The 22,380-nt window shown below is 37.8% G+C and overlaps 1 long non-coding RNA gene and 1 pseudogene across 1 annotated transcript; one reads left to right on the top strand and one right to left on the bottom strand.

Annotated features, from left to right (window-relative positions):
- LOC130462905 (cysteine-rich receptor-like protein kinase 10) overlaps positions 1-22,380 on the top strand; it is an 87,993-nt pseudogene that overhangs the window by 21,509 nt on the left and 44,104 nt on the right.
- LOC130462454 (uncharacterized) lies at positions 263-2,351 on the bottom strand. The gene is made up of 2 exons (XR_008922688.1): positions 1,147-2,351; positions 263-951 (listed from the first exon to the last, which is right to left on the bottom strand). It is a non-coding gene; the product is annotated as an uncharacterized lncRNA (long non-coding RNA).

Genomic DNA, 22,380 nt, shown 5'->3' with positions numbered 1-22,380 from the left:
TTGTAGGTAAGCCTCTAAAATTCGATCTTTCAATTCTAAACCTTATTAGCATGATTTAATCAAACAATTGATCAGATTGCAAAGATTAATAATATAAACCTAATCAACTAGAAATATCAATGAATAATCAAACCATCACCAATAATAATAAAGATTCATAATATAAACATGGATTCCCAAACCCTAGAAAGCGAACCACTCAATCATGAAACGAACAATGAAAATCAAATCTAAGAATGAAAAAATAATTAAAAGCAATAAATAAAATAAAAGGAAAATCAATAATACCTCAAAGAATTACATTAATGGAGTTTGTAGAAAAACTATGGTTCATGAAAAAAGAAAAGAGAGAAAAAGAACGTGAATTAGAAATCTAGGAGAATTGAAACCTAAAGGAAATAAAAGCATAAGGGATAAAAGCATTCCCTTGAAGTATTTATATGCTTCCTAAATTCTAAACAAAATAGGAAAAATAACAATTACATAAGCTAAGATTTAATTGGACAATCACGAAGACGAAAGCATGCGCGAAAATCACTTGGGCGCAGAAACCAGCGGGCCCGCTGGTTGGTCGTTGGTTTTCGCGCCCAAGAAGGAGAGTTGGGCCTGCGTTTTCGGCCGTGGGCGAATCGGATAGTCGAGCCATCTTGTTTATGTCATAACTCTTGTTCTACAATGCCTATAAGGATGTGTGACCTATCGTCGGAAAGCTCTTGAAGTCTACTTTCTAGCCCAATAAAAATCGTCTCATTCCGACATGTAGAACTTGAGATATCATCAAAAGAGTGAACGCTTGTCCGTTTTGATGCTTAGAAAAATAGCGTTTAGCCTTGTTGTTGACTCAAAATTATCCCTAGAGACATGCAATGATCCTCGAGTCAACATTCCATCCGTTCATCATCCAAATCAAATCATAACACTCCGAAAGCATCCAAATGACCGTAAAATCACCTAAAACATTAAGAAAACACAAACGGGGCGTAATAGAGTACGACAACAATAACTTATGCAAATGTGATCCTAAATGCAACTAAAATGATATAAATGCCTAATAATGCAACCTAAATGCGCCTAAAATATCCTATACAAATATGACTTATCACTAAGCCAGGAAACATGTATACAACACAGTTTAAGCATACTTACATTCGAAGCGTGTTTTCCGGAGTATTGTATCAACGAACACGAACAAAGAACTCCACGTTTCGTTCCTCTATTTGGTTCACCGACACATTCAGATCCGTCTTGATTATTGTAGCTTAGACAACGCACAAGATTTTGGCTTTTCGGGATGAACAGTTTTTGAGCAGAGAGAAAAACCGAAGAACGTAATTTAGGAAAAGGTTTAGGTTAACTTGGAAAACTGATTATTGGAGTGTGTGGAAAAATATAATAACCTAATTATTATATTAGTGTAACCGGCCAAGACCAAGGGCCTTGACCGACCACACTCAAACACGAGCACAAACCCGCACCCAACCAACACACTGCAGGCCGAAGTCCACAGCGTGCGCAGCCGAGCAGCATGGTCCGTGGGCCTTGCGTGCTCGCTGCTGTGTTGATGTGCGGTTATGCACGCTGCCACGCCCCGAGCTGGCTTTCTTGCTGCGTTGCGAGCTCGCTGGCTCGTTGGGCCTTGAGCGCATGCGCGCTTGGCTCGACGGGCCGACAGCTCCGATGCGGCTCGTATTCGCGACGAACGCCTTACGGCTATTATTTACCGTATCGTATATGACGAATCACCGTCATACGATACAATTATTCGTTTCGACCAACTTATGAATATTCGCGATACGATATACGATTACGACGCCAGGTCGTATCGTATAATACGTTTTCCAAACTAATTCCCGAAAAGCTATTACATGCCATTGGTGATCTGTTACATGCCATTGGTGTGACCTTATAGGTTTAGTCAAGAGTAAGTTGTGAGCCTAATATAGATTAGAATTCACTGATCGGAAGCATTGCTCCCGCTAGCTGTTCTGATCACTTGATCTCACTGAATTAATTGTTCGCAATTAATCTGAACCTTGGTATTATACTTAATGCACCTTGGGTGAAGGACATATTTCCTTCACATATTTCATAATCTAATAAAACACGGTTCATAAGGGCATTATGGGTGTTAACAATAGATGTTACCTCAACCGTAGTTTATACGTCCCGTTTGATGGAACGTTCTTCCTGAGCTATGAGTCCGATTTCTTTCAAAATATTAAATCATTGGATTAGTTACTAAAACGATAAATAATCTAAAATCAATATTTTATAAATAATAAATTTTATTAGTAATGAATTTATAAATAACGAATTTTAATAAAAAAAAATATAATTTCATAATTTATTGAAAATATTATTAAACGAAATATATATATATATATATATATATATATATATATATATATATATATATATATATATATATATATATATATATATATATATCGATTTATACGAATATTATTTAAATTCTGTTTTTGTTAATTAAAGCTAGTAATTTATTTTAGTAAAATCAAAATTAACAATTTATTAAGCATGAAAATTAATAATTTAGAAAATCTGAAAATAACAATTCAGTTTCTAACTCATCCAAAAGCCCAAATGAAAATGCCCCAACTTAAATATGGGTTTGAGGAGAATAAATCAAGTTTTCCTTGAAACTGATTTTGGATTTCTGGAAAAAAAAAAAAAAGAGAAGCACGAGACAAGGCAGGGGGCACGAAGGAGCAGGGCACGAAGAGGAGCAGGGGAGGAAGAAGGTGGCGACTAGCTAGGCTCGGCGGTTCGGCGCAACGCCGGAGATGCAACGGTGATAGTGGTGGTTGACAGTGGTGGCGGAACAAGGAGAAAAAGGGAGGGGGTACGAACAGGGGTAAGATAACAGGAAATTGGTGGTGTTTCTTGGTCGATTCTGGGATGAGGAAAGGAGGTTCGCCGGAGATATAGGGGCGGAGGTTGATTCGCAGTGTTGTGATGGTAGTCGGGTGTGGTGGTGTGTGGCGTTGTTGGTACAGCGAGGCAAGGAAAAAGAAAAGGACAGGGGAGGGGCAGGGGCAGGGAGTTCGAGGGAGGTGGAGGAGAGACGGTGTGGTACGCAATGGTGCTGGAGGGGGGGCGTGTCGGTGCTGGGTGGTTGAAGGGGGTGTTGGACAGTGGTGGTAGTGGTGGTGGAAGACGGTGGTTGTCACGGTGGTGGTTGGTTCGAATCAGAGAGAGCAAAAGGGGAGGGGAATTGAAATTTAATTTGGTTTTTGAGATTGAAATTGAAATTCAATTCTGAAAATGAAATTGAATTTGTAAACTGTTAGAGTAAAGGAGAAGCAATGAACATGGACTGAATTGGGGGTGGGGAGGAATGAAGAAATTTCTTCATTCTTGTAAGTGAAGAGAAGGAAGAGAAGAGAAATGGAAATTGTGTTTCTTAGGGGTATTTTAGTAATTTCACATAGTTAGGCAAAAGTTCAGGAATTTGTTGCAAATTTTCAGCAACTTATAAAAATAGAAATGTGTAACTAAAATAATTCTTTGTAAAATATCGTTAACAAAAATTAAATAAATTTTCGTTTATAAATTTATCGTTTATAATAAATCGTAAAAACGTCTAAAATGACGAAATTCGATTATTCGTGATTATTTAAAACGAAATCAAGTTAATAAATATTTTTAATTTTAATAAATCAAGTTTAAAAATTTCGTGACACCACTGTAATGTTATGAATAATATAATTCTTGCGGAAAAACCATAAAAGCCAGGAATCTAAATTCACATATTCAATTAGCTTAATTTAGTATACATACTATGTGATGCGTGCCTTCTCTAGCTGCTCCAGATAGAACAAGAACAAGTAAAGGACTTCAAGCGTCATCCCTCCGTAACAAGTCCACAACACGTCCGTATCCGCCTTAGATTCAACCGACTAGAATATTCTCTAAGGTTTTTATGCACTCGGGAAACTCACAAATGTGATAGGAAAATATTAAACTCTCCCTTGAATTTAACACTACAAGAAAGCGCGTTATTACCAACCGTTTTTACCGACCGCCAAAAAAACAGTCAGTAAAAATAAATTTATCGACCGCAAATTACGCAGTCGCTAAATTTACCGACCGAATAAAGAGCGGTTGGTAAATTTAAAATTTACCAACCGTCTTTAAAACGGTCATAAATTTAGCGACCGCTCTAGCTCCATTATGACTAATTAGCAGTCGGTAAATACCCGACTATTATCAAAATAAATTTTAAATTTTAATAACCGTTTATTTAATATCTCCGACCAATAAGCGGTCGCTAAAATAAAAACATAAAAAAAAAAACTAACTACTCAACACAATTACTGACCACTCTTTCCTCCTTCAAGATATTCGACCATTCAAAAAAAAATAAAAACGCGCACAACTCAACCACCTGAGAGGTCTCAACCTCACGTCGCAGCCACGACCACGCACAACTCAACCACCTGAGATCTGGCCGCCACCCACCGCGCACAACTCAACCAAATCTCCGACGCAAGGCGCCCCCCCCCCCCCCCCAATTTTAGCGGTTGGTAATTAATCAATTTCTTGTAGTGTAATGTATTGTATGTTATCAATAAATTGTGATCATGAACCACATATTTATAGGGTGCGAAATAGAGAATTGTAATCCTACTAGGAATCAAATAACTAAAACCTATTAGGATTCTTGTTACCTATTTCTATTAGAATTATAAGAATAATTAAATACTAGGAGTCCAATTAATGTAGGATTAGGAAAACGAACAACTTACGGCCCAAGTAACTTGGAGCCTAAGTCATGCATGTGGGGGCTTCGGGCCTTGGCGCGATAGGCTTGCTTGCCGCCCACAAAGCCTTGCAGGCCACGCTTGGTTGGCGCGCGCTGCAGGCCTTGGTCGCTGGCCCATTGCCTTGTCGTCGACCCCTTTGCTGCCTTGCTGCCTACCTTAGGCGTTGGGATTCGTGCTCGGTGCTGGCGTTGGGCTTTGTGTCTGGCACTGGCTCGTCGAGCTCGCGAGCCTTATGGGCGGGCTCGCTTGTCGGCTTGTCGCTCGTCGTGCTTCTGATTTGTTTGCCGATTCCGGAATTTATTTCCAATTCGAACAATATTTACGTTTCCGTTAATATTTTCGATTCCGATAATATTTTTCGATTTCGACAATATTTCCGTTTTCGACAATATTTTCGATTCCGGCAATATTTCAATTTCCGATAATATTTTCCGATACGAACCATATTTCCGTTTCCGGCAATATTTTCAACTTGGATAATATTTATATTTCCGTCATGAACCATATTTCCGTTACCGATAATATCTTCATTTCCGGTAATACCATTTTTTTGCCTTGTGATGATTTTAGCTCCCACTAGAATCAAGATCCATCATTTCCGAATGACCATAAATAAAGTACTTAATGAACATATATTCACTTAAATACTTGATCTGTTTACGCATTATTTGTGTGACCCTACGGGTTCAATCAAGAGTAAGCTGTGGATTAATATTATTAATTCCACTTGAACTGAAGCGACCTCTAGCCAGACATTCAGATCAATTGATCTCACTGAATTATTAAATTGTTAATAAATACTGAACCGCATTTATCCTCCCCTTCACGTCATTTTCATGCACCCATTATTGGTTGATTTTCCAAGAAAATTCACTTAATAAATCAAATTCACTTATTTAAGAGAATTAACAATACCCGCAACAATAGTTTAATTAATTGCTTTATATTTTTAATATTTGCGAGCAAGACCCTATAAGTAACCATTGGAGTTGAAAAGAGGCTAGGAGTTAAGCAAACCGGATTACAATTAAAAAAATTAAGCGGATCACTATTCATGAAATTAAAACTTGTTCACTATTAAAAAAAACTCAAATTGGTTCATTGGTTTTACTTTAAAGTCAAAATAGTAGCTAGTTTGAAAAATACAATTTTAAATTAACCACGTTGGTAAATAAAATTTAAAAAAATACTCCCTCCGTATTTTAAAGAGAAATAAATTTTGACCGACACGTAGTTTTAGAAGATGGAGTTGAATTTATTAAAATAAGATGATGTATCACTACAAAATAATCATTTTATAGAGATAAGGAATTTTGTCTCCACATAGTCCAAATCCGTCTCAAAATGATGCTTAGGGACTGATTTGAGACGGAAATATGGCGTCTTTATAGAGGGCGTCTCAAAAAAAGTGAGACGAAATTTTTGCAAATCCATTACAAATTTGAGATGGAATTTTTGAAACTCCATATACAATTCCATCTCAATTTTAATTTAGAGACAAAATTTTAGTAATCCGTCTCAAGTTTGAGACGTTAATTGTATCCGTCTCAAAATCCATCTCTAATTGATGCATAAATTTGTAGTGCATAGTAAAAAGATGATGTGACACTACAATAATTTGTATCTTTAACGACAACCTAATTACGACGGGGTCAAAAATCCCGTCACAAAAGTCTTTTGCGACGGGACTAACAACCAAACAAAGACGGGAACAACTGTCGTAAATGTCTTTTATGACGGATTAACGGCGGGATTTTCCATTAACGACGGCCCCTTTTTATGACGGGTTCGCGACAGAAAATCCCGTCATTAATCAACGATTGTTGGCCTTTAGCGACATGATTTTTCCCGTCGTTAATGGTACAATTTTTTGTAGTGTGAGTAAGTGTGGGGACCATAAGAAAGAGAGAAATATTAATATAATTGAAATTGGAGAACGAGACATATCAAAATAGAAACGTATACATCTTTTTAAAATTCGGCAATTTAAGAAAAGTGTATCTCTTTTTAATATACGAAGGCAGTAGCTCGTTTAGTAAAAAATACCTTGTTTTCGGATAATAACAAATCTTTCAAATGACTAAAGTTTCTTGCCTTTGCAGGACAAAACAAAACAACTATGATGAAAGTAGTAGTTGCAATCGTTGTGCCAGTAGCGACCTTAGCGTTGCTAATTGCGATGGGCACGTATCACTTTTGTAGGAAGGCCAAGAAGTCATTCTCTCTAGACATTAGAAATGGTAAACATCGATTCATCTCTTTGCTAGTCCTCAACTAATATTACTTGTTTTCTCTTGGAGGGCGGAGATGCCAATATCTGATACTCCCCCGTTTCAAAATTATATTCCTGTTTTTCAAATCGGGCGTCTCATAATTATAGTGTTGTTTCCTTATTTGAACATGAAATATTTCCCATGTTATCCTCACTTGGGACCACAAAACAAAAAGAAAATGTACTTTATTCCTTTTTACATGTACTATTTTCTCTTTCTCATGTACATTATTCCTTTATATATGTACTATATTCTACTTTTTCAGGATACTACTACATGCACACCTAGTGTACAAGGCATATTGTACACCATGATTTTCTATTGGTTGAAATGTCATATTTATTGTCCTTCATTCTCATTTTTTAGTGGGTTTGATGATGTGTGAACAGATTAATGGTGTTGTACAAGATAATCTTGTACATTATGTGTACATGTAGCATTTTCAACATCAATGTACTATATTTTTTATTTTCCACACACTATATTCCACTTTTCTTAAAATCCGTGTTTTTAGTTAAACATGACTATAATTTTGGGACGGAGGGAATATGTATTTTAAGATACATATCACTCCACTAAACGACAAAATAGAGATAAGAAAAAAATGAATGCAGGTGCCATTTTTCAAAGAACTGATGTCATTTTGGAAAAATGGATGTCATTTTTCAAAAACCAATGTCATTTTCCAAAAACGGATGACATTTTCAAACAAAATTGATTTTGTCTTTTAGCGTTTATCTTATCTCTATTTTGTCGTTTAGTGGGTGATATGTATTTGTGAAATAGATATCGAATATTGATTTATAATTTCTCCTCTCTCTTGTTCTTTGTTAGTCCTCAACTAATATTGCTTGTTTTCTCTTGTTTTATAGGCTGGTAATTAATTACTATATCAATTTTAAAATGATATTTACCATTTGTTACTATTTGCACAAATTGTTAAAAAAAAAATGAAGAATATGTAAAAAGATGGATGAATATAATAAATTATGGATAACATGATATAGATGAATAAAAAGTGGTTGGGTGTAAAAAAATAAAGAATTAATTAAGATAAATTGAGTAAAAGTTGTAAATGTTACGGGGTAAAAAGGGTAAGATAACAATTTTTCATGTCAAAAAAAAGTATAAAGTACAATGTAAAAAGGGTGATAATAAAGGTCGCAAGTTGCGACAACATTTAGTTGTCGCAATCTTACGTGTCACAGTTTAATTAGTACATATAGACGCCACGTAGGTTATGCGTTATCAGAACATTTTTACTATCAATGCAATATTTTTACTATGAAAATATATAAATAAGTTAGTCAATATAAATAAGGAAACAAATTAGAATATTAAGATTTTTCTAACTTTATTTGAAACATGTATAATAGATTATATAAGTTAAATATTTTATTTTCCAATTTAAATCATGACACATAAACATGCTATGTCATCATTGTGACACGGCTTAAAGGTCGCATGTTGCGATCTTTATCATTTTCGATGTAAAAATAGTTATGAAACAAAATAAAACGAAAAAGTATAAATATCATTTTGAAACGGAGGTAGTATGTTGAAATCTAATTTCTTGTGTTATGATGCTCTAGTCCTTGAGGATTTCACAACTGTCGAGTCCTTGATGTTCGATCTAGAAACACTTCAAGCTGCCACTAACTTCTTTTCGCACTACTACATAAACGATCAAATGCAACGCACGAAAACCGTTGCAAAAGGGCCAAAAACAGTTGCAAAAGACATATTGCAACGGTTCATCAACCGTTGCTGTTGCGGCCATTGCACTAGGCCTAATGCAACGGTTATAAAGGATAATGCAACGGTAGTCCGACTCCCCCATTAAACCGTTGCAATAGGTTCTATTGCAACGGCCTAACAGATCTAATGCAACAGTCTTTGCTACTAACCAAGAACCGTTGCACTAGGTCTAATGAAACGGCCATTTATACCTAATGCAACAATCTATAGCCATTATTAGCAACCGTTGCATTAGATAAAGCATTGACTCTTTTGTGAGAATGCAACGGGTATATAGTCATCCGTGCATTTTTAATCTAGTGTTTATTAAAATTAGCTAAAATGATAACCAAAATAAATAATGAAAATTTCATTTAAAAGAACCACAAATATTTACATAGTTGTATAACTGTTTCAATATACAAAGTACGGAGTAGTATAGCAATTACACATATGAGACCCACCACCAAAAGTGATATTTCTTCTTTGTCTAATCCCCGCTAGTTCTTCAATAACCTGTAATTTGAAATTTAGAAAATTAAAGAATTAGATACTATCTCCAAAAGATAAAAATGAAAATATTTTCTAAAGAGGAATTATTTTCATACGATAAGTTACAACCCCAACAAACAATAGGGTAATCTGAAGGAAATAATGCCCTTGGTCCAAGTATGCATTCTATGTTAAGTCTAATAAGTGCGGTTCAGTATTAATTAACAAGTTAATAATTCAGTGAGATCAAGTGAGCTGAATGCCTAGCTAGAGGCCGCTTCAGTTCAAGTGGAATTAATGATATTAATCCACAGCTTACTCTTGACTGAACCCGTAGGGTCACACAAATAGTACGTAAACGGATCAAGTATTTAATGGCATTAAATACTTCATCTATGGATATTCGGAATCGACGGATCTTGGTTTCAGTGGGAGCTGAGATCGTCACAGGCAAGAAATGAATGCTCCGGAAACGATGATATTGCCGGAAACGGAAATATGGATCGTATCGGAAATATAAATATTATCCAAGTCGTAGATGTTGCCGGAAACGGAAACATGGTACGTATCGGAAAATATTATCGAAAATGGAAATATTGCCGGAATCGGAAATATTGCCGGAAACGGAAATATTGTCAGAATCGGAAATATTGCCGGAATCGGAAAATAATTCCGGAAACGGAAATATTAAATATTTGTTCGAAACGGAAATTAATTCAGGAATCGGAAATATTAAATATTGTTCGTATCGGAAATGAATTCCGGAATCGGGAAATTAATCGGAAGCGTATCGTACGAATTAGCATCGGACGAGGCCTGCCAGACGAAGGCCCAGCACGAAGCCGGGCCATCGCCCAGCAAGCCAGCGCGCCACAACGCACCAGCCAAGGCTGCGCCAGGCCCACCGCAAGGCAGGCCCAGCGCGCGCCAAGGCTGCGGCAGCGTGTGGGCCTCGCAGCAATGGGCTGCGAGCTCGCGGGCTGCGCGCGCGCGCATGGCGCCCCTCGTGGGCTGCTGTGCGTGCGTGTGTGTTGGTGTGCTATACGAATCCTAAAGCTATCAGGTTTCGACTAATGATTAAATTCCTAAAACTAAAAGGATGAATTAATTAAATAAGAGTTCTATTAGGATTCTAGTTTAATTAATTCGTATCCTAATAGGATTACGATTCCCTTTCCATGCCTCTATAAATAAAGGCCTAGGGTCATTATTTTGTATAGAGATTTCAAGTATTAAAAGTGATTTTTGAGAGCAAAAATTCAGTCACACAATTGCCTATATGTGCCGAAAATTCTAAGTACCTTAAGGGCGATCCTAGTTGATCAAGCTTAAGGCGGATCCGGACGTGCTGTGGACTATCTACGGAGGGGCGACACTTGGTGTCCTAAAGACTTGTTCTTGTTCGGTTCGGGCGCAGCTAGGGAAGGCACGCAACAAAGAGTATAAATCTAAACTATGCTAAATGATTATGTGTAAATAATATGCTTTCGTGGTTTTATGGTTTTTCCGCATGATTTATGAATTGTCATATGTATCATAACCTAACAGTGGTATCACGAGCCTCTTATTATTTTCATAATCTAAATTGCATGAACATGGTTAAATATTACAAATTTGCAAGAATTAAAAGGGGTGATTAATTTTCGTAATTGTTAATTAATTGCAAATTGCGTTTATTTAATTATACGTACGCAGTTTTTCGGCAGTTTCTTCGTTACTCATCCAAATCGAGTGATTTTTGTATCAATTTCGCATGTAAAAGGCATTCTAAAATTTTGACAAAAATTACACTTTTCGGCCGAACCCAGAATTCTCATATTCGAAGCCTAACTATGAGTTTTCGGAGGTTTTAGTTTTTCGAATGCAAAATTTCGTAAATTTAAGATGTTAAATTAAATATTTGCGATTCTTGTTGATAAATCTTGAATTTTTGATTGACCTACTGTATATGTTTAACAAGTTTGAATGCCTAGCCTTGTTAATTATGCAATCTAATTTGTAATTATGATTAATTTGTTGAAAATTGGAATAATTTAGAATTAATTTGATTTTCATAATTAATTATAATTTAATTAGACACCTATGATTAAAAACCACCATAAAAATTGTAAATTTATGTTAAATTTTAAATTTTTATGACCTAGACTTGAATCCATTTAATCGGAAATCAATTAAATAATAAATTTTCGATTTTTCGCCCTAAAATTATGAAATTAATATTATTTATTAATTTGTCATTAATTTCGAATATAAATATTAAATTTTTATGCGATTCGCTCATATAACTTGCACGCACAAAGCAATGGACGCTACGTGTTACCCTTAAGGGGTGTTGTATAGTGCGGGCATGTGACGACGAGCAAGGGAGCTCGTCGCCCATGCGGTACGAATGCAATGAGCAAGGTCATGGTGCACGAGCACAAGGCAGCAGCCCTGCCTTGTGTCGTGGGCTGTGTGCAATGGGCGAATGGGCGAGGGCGAGAGCAAGGCACGAGCAGTCGCGTGTGGGCAGCAAGCGAGCTGCGCCATAGCGCGCACTGCCTCGCGCAAGCGTGCGGAGCCTCGCTCGCAGCGAGCGCAAGCTCGCGTGCCACGAGTGCTACGCGCAGCATCGATCGCTCGCGCGCAGCGAGCGCCATTGTGCGTGCGACGAGCGCTGCGCCCAGCGATGGCGTGCAGCGTGCTTGTTGCGACGTGCGACGAGCGCTGCGCCCAACGATGGCAAGCAGCTTGCTTGTTGCGACGTGCGACGAGTGCTGCGCCCAGCGATGGGCTGCGGCAGCATGCTCGTGCGTCAAGCGCTGGCGCGCGCAGCGATCACCAGCTCGCGTGATGCCTTGCGATGGTGAGCAGCAGCGATGCGACGCAGCGCATGGGCTGCGCGCACATGGCCAGCGATGGCTGTGTGCGTGTGGCCCATGGGCGTGCGTTGCGTGCGTTGCGTGGGATTGTTGCGTTGCGATTAGATCGTTTTGAAATTTTAATTTGAAATTTTCAGTTTACGTAATTTTAATTAATTTTAAAATTAATAATTTAAATTATTTTCTTGGATTTTAATTTTGAATATTGTAATTATAATAAATTTTATTTATTCTAATTATTTTACTAAAATTAAAATCATGAATTAATTTAAATACGACTGAAATTAAATTAAACTTTTTGGATTCAATTATAAATTTATATGAGCTTTAAATTTTAATTAAATTTGTATGTTTCCGGTTAGACTAGAAATACATTTTTATGTTTAAAATTAGTAAAGCATATGAATTTATTGGTTTAAGTAGGAGCCCCTTTTTAGTCATAAACTTTTGATTAGGTCTACAAATCCTTAAGGTTAAAACAACTTGATTAGAATTAACGGATTTTTCATGAAATACCCCCGAATTTTGGCGTAATTCACCAAATGCCCCTCGACTTTCAGAAATTCACCAAATGCCCCTCACAAATGACTTAATACCCAAAATACCCTTACTAATGACGCGCTGTTAGTCCTCCGTTAGCTTAATTTTTAAATTCACCAAATACCCCTATTTTATTACTTATTTCACATAATACCCCTATTCTGAAACTTAATTCACCAACTACCCATAACTTAAAATTACCCATTTTGATGCTCAACGGCTAGTTTTTATGTTTAAAAATTAGTCGTTGCATATTTTTTGCTTATAATTTGTAGATTATTGGTGCCCTTGATTAATTGCTACAAATGTTTATGTGATGCATAATGTGTTTTACTAACCAGCTATGTGGGCCATTCATGATAATGAATGGGTGAATGGTATATATTGTATATGTACTGTTTTGCAGGTTATGAAGTGACTAGTATGGCCCAAATAGGATAGAAAATATGGTCTGCGTACCATTAATTTGAATGTAATTGGTCTAAAGTACCAAAGTTGTTTTTCAATTCAAATATGGTTTGCGTACCATCAAATAGTTGTAATTAGTTTTAATTATAGCTTATTCTATTTGAAGAAAATGGTGCCTCCCACGGAGATTTTCAAGACGGACTTTGAAGTTAAAGCTTCAAGATGAAGTCGGGCCATACTAGATCACATTTATCGTATGCATGTTTTAAGTTATTTATTGCTTTTAAATATGTCTTAAAATGCATGAGATCAAAAGCTTGATTATGTTGCATGATTAAGGATTTTAGTTCACTTAAAATCTAACCAACATAGTAAGAGCCTTAAGTTCCAAACATAAAAATTGAGTTAAAAGGTGCCATGCCAAAATATACACTTGCTTGGATATCCTTTACATCAATCTAGTAATAGTTTTCGCTCAGCGAGGTGTTACTTATTGGTCCTAAAGGGGCAAGGTACACAAATAATTGTGAGTACATGTTAGTTTTTGTGAAACTCAACGATATAAGTAAGGAGTCCTTTTATGTCGTGGCAAAATCGATAGGTTTACCTAATAAGTTCTTAGACGTACCTATCAACCAAGAATAGTTTCTAGACTATTAGCAAAAGGCTTTTGCTTACCTAAGATGTTTTAGGATTAATTCGACAGAATGTGCTTAGTTCTTCAATGATTTTAGGATCTTGGAATCATTTTATTCACACCTGCCGGAACACATAAATTGAATAAAATGCTTAATAAACATTGAATTATGCATGTATGCTAGAATTTAAGTTTATTAAGAGAAACTGTGAATGGTTATTTATTTGTTTATTCTTTTCAATTGTAGTTTTAAATATGGCAAACAACAATTCATTCAACATTCGATCAATTCTCGAAAAGGAGAAGTTGAACGGGAAAAACTTCCTTGACTGGCAAAGGAACTTGCAAATAGTTCTTATGCAGGAAGAAAAGGAGTATGTCCTAGAAGAGGCGATGCCCGAAGCCGCAGGCGACGGGGTCACTCAGGCAGCCCTCAATCGTTGGATTAATGCCAACAAGGATGTGAAATGTCTAATGCTCGCCACCATGAGTGCAGATCTGCAGAAAACGTTCATCAACTTAGATGCTTTCACAATCATCAGTGAGTTGAAGAACATGTTCCAAGATCTGGCTCGAGTCGAAAGATTCGAGACTCATAGGCAAATTCTTGAGACCAAGCTTAAGAAAGGCGAGCCCGTAAGTCCACATGTTCTCAAAATGATTGGACTCATTGAGAATATGAGTCGGCTCGATCAGCAATTTTCTCAGGAAATGGCTATAGACACCATCCTCCATTCTCTTCATAGCGGGTATGATCAGTTCAAACTGAACTACAGTATGAATAGTCTGGACAAAACGCTCACTGAGCTTCACGGTATGCTGAAGACCGCTGAAAAGACGCTCAAAAGTGATAAGCAGGATGTGCTTATGGTGCGTGGGGGCAAGTTCAAGAAATCTGGAAAGAAGAGGAATGCTAAGAAAGGTGGCAACAAGGCCAGCCCAACTAAGCAAACTGGCGCCAAATCTGTAAAGAGGAAGGTCAGTCAACCCATTTCTGAATCCGAATGCTTCTACTGCAAGAAGAAGGGGCATTGGAAGAGAGATTGCTTGAAGCTAAAGGAAGATCAGAAGAACGGAACAGTCGTTCCATCTTCAGGTATTTTTGTTATAGACTGTATACTTGCTAATTCAACTTCTTGGGTATTAGATACAGGTTGTGGCTCACACTTATGTTCCAATCCACAGGGACTAAGAAGAATTAGAAAGTTAAGCAAGGGTGAAGTCGACCTACGAGTGGGAAATGGAGCACGGATTGCTGCATTAGCTGTAGGAACTTATTATTTGTCGTTGCCCTCCGGGCTAGTTTTGGAACTGGAAGAGTGTTTCCATGTTCCAAGTCTTACTAAAAACATCATTTCAGTTTCTTGCTTAGATGCTAAGGGATATTCCTTTTTAATAAAAGACAATAGTTGTTCGTTTTATTTTAAAGAGATGTTTTATGGATCTGCTAGATTAGTCAATGGACTTTATTTATTAGATCACGACAAACAAGTATATAACATAAATACCAAAAAGGCCAAAAAGGATGATTCAGATCTCACCTATCTGTGGCATTGTCGATTAGACCATATAAACTTGAAACGCTTAGAAAGACTTCAAAAGGAAGGAATTCTAGAACCATTTGACTTAGAGGATTATGGTAAATGCGAATCATGTTTACTTGGCAAAATGACAAAGCGACCTTTCTCTAAAGTTGGAGAAAGAGAAAATGAACTATTGGGTTTAATCCATACAGATGTATGTGGACCAATGAGTACAAATGCTAGAGGTGGTTTCAGCTACTTTATCACTTTCACTGATGACTTCAGTAGATATGGTTATGTCTACCTAATGAAGCATAAGTCTGAATCCTTTGACAAATTCAAGGAATTTCAGAGTGAAGTAGAGAATCAATTAGGCAAGAAGATTAAGGCACTGCGGTCTGACAGAGGCGGTGAATATCTGAGCTATGAATTTGATGACCATTTGAAAGAATGTGGAATTCTATCAGAATTGACTCCTCCTGGAACACCACAATGGAACGGTGTGTCGGAACGGAGGAACAGAACCTTGCTAGACATGGTCAGGTCAATGATGGGTCAGGCCAAACTTCCATTAGAATTTTGGGGACATGCACTAAATACAGCTGCACTCACTATAAATAGAGCTCCGTCTAAAGCTGTCGAAAAGACTCCATATGAATTATGGTTTGGAAAGCCTCCAAATGTGTCTTTTCTGAAGATTTAGGGATGTGAAGTATACGTCAAACGATTAATTTCAGACAAACTTCATCCAAAATCTGACAAATGTATCCTTGTGGGCTATCCAAAGGAAACAAAGGGGTATTACTTCTACAATACATCTGAGAACAAGGTGTTTGTTGCTCGAGATGGTGTCTTTTTGGAGAAAGATCACATTTCCAAAATGACAAGTGGGAGAAAAGTAGACCTCGAAGAAATTCGAGTCGAACAACAAACTCTAGAGAATGCTCAAGATGACATTCAGGATGAAACTCAGAGATCTTTAGAAGAATCTGGTGAGAATCATGGTCAATCTAGAAATGTTACCCCGCGTAGATCGCAAAGATATAGATCTCAACCGGAAAGGTACTTAGGTATTTTGACGAACGAGAGCTATGACGTTCTATTACTTGAAAGTGATGAACCTGCGACTTACAAACAAGCTATGACGAGCCCTAGCTCCAAGCAATGGCAAGAAGCCATGCAATCTGAATTAGACTCCATGTCTGAAAACCAAGTATGGGATTTGGTCGATTTGCCAGATGGCTACCAAGCCATTGGAAGCAAATGGGTTTTCAAACTGAAAAAGGACAAGGATGGGAAACTTGAAGTTTTCAAAGCTAGATTGGTTGCAAAAGGTTACAGGCAAGTCCACGGTGTGGATTACGATGAAACCTTTTCACCATTTGCAATGCTAAAGTCTATTCGGATAATGTTAGCAATCGCTGCATATTACGATTACGAAATATGGCAGATGGATGTCAAAACTGCTTTCTTAAACGGCGTTTTAACAGAAACTGTGTTTATGACATAGCCTGAAGGTTTTGAGGATCCAAAGAATGCTAAAAAGGTATGCAAGCTAAAGAAGTCAATCTACGGATTGAAGCAGGCATCCAGGAGCTGGAATATACGTTTTGATGAAGCAGTCAGTGACTTTGGTTTCATCAAGAACGCAGACGAATCTTGTGTATACAAGAAGGTCAGTGGGAGCAAAATTGCTTTCCTAGTATTATATGTCGACGACATATTACTTATCGGAAATGACATTCCTATGTTGAACTCTGTCAAGATTTGGCTTGGGAAATGTTTTTCGATGAAAGATCTAGGAGAAGCACAGTACATATTGGGCATCAAGATTTACAGAGATAGATCTAAAAGGATGATTGGACTTAGTCAAAGCACTTATATCAAAAAGGTGCTTGATAGGTTCAAGATGGCGGACTCCAAGCGAGGCTACCTACCCATGTCTCATGGAATAACTCTAAGCAAGACTCAGTGCCCAAAAACACTTGATGAGCGTAGACAAATGAATGGGATTCCATATGCATCATTGATTGGTTCAATAATGTATGCTATGATATGTACACGCCCGGATGTTGCGTACGCACTCAGTGCTACGAGCAGATACCAGTCAGACCCAGGAGAGGCGCATTGGACTGCTGCCTAGAATTTTCTGAAGTACCTGAAAAGGCACAAAGATGACTTCCTGGTCTATGGTGGAGATGATGAATTAATTGTTAAAGGTTATACGGACGCAAGTTTCCAAACCGACAAAGATGATTTCAGATCACAGTCTGGGTTTGTCTTCTGCCTCAACGGGGGTGCAGTAAGCTGGAAAAGTGCTAAGCAAAGCACCATTGCGGATTCTACAACTGAAGCGGAGTACATTGTTGCACATGAAGCAGCAAAGGAAGCTATATGGCTAAGGAAGTTCATAGGTGAACTTGGTGTAGTCCCCTCCATTAAAGGACCAATAGCCCTGTATTGTGATAATAACGGAGCTATTGCACAGGCAAAGGAGCCTAGACACCACCAGAGAGTCAAGCATGTACTTCGTAGATTTCACCTTCTACAAGAGTTCGTTGAAAGAAAAGAAGTCGAGATAAACAAGATTGGAACTGATGACAACATATCAGATCCATTAACTAAACCTCTGCCGCAGGCGAAGCACAACTCGCACACTGCAGCTATGGGAATCAAGCATATTGGAGAATGGCTTTGATGTCCCTGTTTAATGTTTTAAAGTTTTAGAGTTTAAATCTTTGTAAAACATTATTGGTTAATCATTCACAACAAATGAAAAGAATTCATTTTTCCATTTAATTTGTGGTTTATTAAATGATGAGTCCCTTCAATTTGACGATATATTCAAGATAGACTGTCAGGACCAGTCCTGTGACTAAGAAATGTCTATCAAGTGAACTTGAATGTCAAAAGGTTGAAAATGGTCCCTAGTCGGAGTTTTCTATAAAATTAGACGCATAGAAAACGTTAGACGATTAGAATGCAAGATAACTAGTAGTTCTGTTTCTTGAACTATGTGGACATGGCAATGTCATAATCATTTGCATAGATACTTACTTTGGGAAGACTAGTATCGGAAAAGACCTATGAAACTTTACTGTAAGAGATGAAAATCTGTCATAAGTAAATTTCATTAAAATTATTAGACACTAAATCCTCAATACCTGAGTGATTTGAGATTACTTGTTTGGGAACTGGTTGCTTTGACGTTGACCAACCGTCGCACCGTAATAGGAGGCTATAAAGGCAACGCTCAGGTAATCACCTATCAAACGAAGTCTAATCTCAAGATCGCAAGATTGGGATTGTCCTCCCATAAATCGGGATGAGATGCTTAAAAAGTTGTACAAGGCCACTCGGAGAGCTAGAAACTGTGAAATGCATGGCCGTGCTCGGATGAATCATAGGCTATGATTATCTGTTTATTTGATCAGTTGAACTCGGAAACCGAGAAACACCTCTGGACATAATAAGGATGACAACTCTTACCTTATGTTCAAGAGCAAGCATCAAGCGACAAAGGAATTAGGAAATGCACACTTGTCCCTAAGGACAAGTGGGAGACTGAAGGAAATAATGCCCTTGGTCCAAGTATGCATTCTATGTTAAGTCTAATAAGTGCGGTTCAGTATTAATTAACAAGTTAATAATTCAGTGAGATCAAGTGAGCTGAATGCCTAGCTAGAGGCCGCTTCAGTTCAAGTGGAATTAATGTTATTAATCCACAGCTTACTCTTGACTGAACCCGTAGGGTCACACAAATAGTACGTAAACGGATCAAGTATTTAATGGCATTAAATACTCCATCTATGGATATTCGGAATCGACGGATCTTGGTTTCAGTGGGAGCTGAGATCGTCACAGGCAAGAAATGAATGCTCCAGAAACGATGAAATTTCCGGAAACGGAAATATGGATCGTATCGGAAATATAAATATTATCCAAGTCGTAGATGTTGCCGGAAACGGAAACAGGTACGTATCGGAAAATATTATCGGAAATGGAAATATTGCCGGAATCGGAAATATTGCCGGAAACGGAAATATTGTCAGAATCGGAAATATTGCCGGAATCGGAAAATAATTCCGGAAACGGAAATATTAAATATTTGTTCGAAACGGAAATTAATTCCGGAATCGGAAATATTAAATATTGTTCGTATCGGAAATGAATTCCGGAATCGGGAAATTAATCGGAAGCGTATCGTAGGAATTAGCATCGAACGAGGCCTGCCAGACGAAGGCCCAGCACGAAGCCGGGCCATCGCCCAGCAAGCCAGCGCGCCACAACGCACCAGCCAAGGCTGCGCCAGGCCCACCGCAAGGCAGGCCCAACGCGCGCCAAGGCTGCGGCAACGTGTGGGCCTCGCAGCAATGGGCTGCGCGCGCGCGCATGGCGCCCCTCGTGGGCTGCTGTGCGTGCGTGTGTGTTGGTGTGCTATACGAATCCTAAAGCTATCAGGTTTCGACTAATGATTAAATTCCTAAAACTAAAAGGATGAATTAATTAAATAAGAATTCTATTAGGATTCTAGTTTAATTAATTCGTATCCTAATAGGATTACGATTCCCTTTCCATGCCTCTATAAATAAAGGCCTAGGGTCATTATTTTGTATAGAGATTTCAAGTATTAAAAGTGATTTTTGAGAGAAAAAATTCAGTCACACAATTGCCTATATGTGCCGAAAATTCTAAGTACCTTAAGGGCGATCCTAGTTGGTCAAGCTTAAGACGGATCCGGACGTGCTTTGGACTATCTACGGAGGGACGACACTTGGAGTCCTAAAGACTTGTTCTTGTTCGGTTCGGGCGCAGCTAGGGAAGGCACGCAACAAAGAGTATGCATCTAAACTATGCTAAATGATTATGTGTAAATAATATGCTTTCCTGGCTTTATGGTTTTTCCGCATGATTTATGAATTTTCATATGTATCATAACCTAACATAATCCACAAGTTAAGCCCTCAAGAATGAAATTTACTCATTCGATCTACTCATGTCTCAACACGGATATTTCCTTTGTTAGAGGAAAATTTGCTCGTAATGACTGCAAGAATATCTAATTCCCATGAGTTAGTTTAAATACTAAACATCACATTTTGAAAGCTTCGGCTGAGTACCACATATCCACAATAACATGATCAAAAGTTCAAAACCTAGGTACATAAATCATGGAATTTAAAACAAGAAGGAAGAAATATCTACAGTAACATCAATAACCTAGAAAAGGTGTCATTTCATGCATACATATATCTACATTCCCCGTGATGGCGCATATTTTGTTTCTTCTTCGATAAAATCTTTCAAATTAGGTACGTGTTGGAATAAGAAACCAACCCATAGCCTATCAATTTTACATATATCTATTCAGGTTAATTCATCACCATGAATGTTCTATGAACTGTGACTATGTATCGAGGACGTGTTCCACACTAGACTACTTATTTTAGAGTAAAAGCCATCCAAGCCTTACACAGACTAGCCAGTTCTTGTCCCAAAGAAACCAGCCAAAGCCATTCATGTACCAATCAACCACTGCCACTAATAAAAATAAACTTTGCCCATAAAATCCTAACAAATCAAACAAAAAAGGGAGGTAAAAAATCACAAGCATGAATCTTTGCAATGAGTAAAAAATGACAAACAAAAATCTGAATAGTCGAAAAAAGAAAATATGAAATATGACACTTATTTACAATAAGTTAGTAAATAGATAGGAATAACTTACTAATAATTTGGAAATTCCACTCCAATACTAGTACGTGCATCTCAATACTAGAAACTAATTCAATTTCTTTCGACCTCGTTTTCTTAGGCTATAAAATTTCTTTTGGTTGAACTTCTTTATCGGACTTGAAATAACTGTGCACGCGAATTGAAAAACTATCAGTGAATAACCATCTAACAAGTAACCCAGACACAAAGACAAACTCATACTTTAGGAAAGAAAAGTTACAATAAAAGTACAAAATTTAGTTATAAGAGCTAGCAAAACCTTACACCTGGATGTTTTTGTTAGGTTATGATACATATGACATTACATAGATCATGCGGAAACAACCATTAACCCAGGACAACATATTATTTACACATAATCATATAGCATAATTTAGATGCATACTCTTTGTTGCGTGCCCTCCCTAGCTGCGCCCGAACCGAACAAGAACAAGTCTTTTAGGACTCCAAGTGTCGTCCCTCCGTAGATAGTCCACAGCACGTCCGGATCCGCCTTAAGATTGACCAACTAGAATCGCCCTTAAGGTACTAGAAAATTTCGGCACTTTTGAGCAAGATGTGTGTTTGATTTTCTCTCAAAAAACTCACTTTTGAATACTTTGAAACTTGTGTATAAATTATGACCCCTAGGCCTTTATTTATAGAGTTATGGAAAAGGAATCGTAATCCTAGTAGGATGCGAATTAATTGGAATTAGAATTCTACATGAATTCTATTTAATTAATTTATCCAATTAGGAATAGAAATTTAATCATACACTGACTCTTGTAGATTCAGGAATCACGCATGAGCACAAACTCACACACACACGGCAGCCACAAGGGCTGCCCATGCGCGTGCGAGCAGCAGCCCGCGCAGCACGGCCCACGCAGCCGTGGCCCTTGGCGCGCGCTGGGCCTGCCTTGCGGTAGGCCTGGCCGCTGCCTTGGCTGGGCTTGTGGCGCGCATGCTTGCTGGGCGATGGCCCCGGCTTCGTGCTGGGCCTTCGTCCGGCAAGCCTCGTCCGATGCTAATTCGTACGATATGCTTCCGATTAAATTTCCATTTCCGGAATCTATTTCCGATACGAACAATATTTAATATTTCCGATTCCGGAATTAATTTCCGTTTCGAACAAATATTTAATATTTCCGTTTCCGGAATTATTTTCCGATTCCGGCAATATTTCCGATTCTGACAATATTTCCGTTTCCGGTAATATTTCTGTTATTCCAGTAGGAACACGCACAAGAGGGGGGGGGTGAATTGTAATTAGAACTTTGATAAAGTTTCTTGCGGAACTTAAGAAACAATCAAGAAACTGAGAATAGAGAAGACAATAACAACAATTGTGAAAACTTCTTGATACTAATCAAGAAGAGAATTCTTTTATTATGGTAATGCCTC

Source organism: Spinacia oleracea, chromosome 6 (genome assembly GCF_020520425.1).
Source record: "Spinacia oleracea cultivar Varoflay chromosome 6, BTI_SOV_V1, whole genome shotgun sequence".
Taxonomy (NCBI): Eukaryota; Viridiplantae; Streptophyta; class Magnoliopsida; order Caryophyllales; family Amaranthaceae; genus Spinacia; species Spinacia oleracea.
The sequence above is the reverse complement of the archived record's forward strand: the minus strand, read 5'-3'. Positions and strand labels throughout refer to the sequence as shown.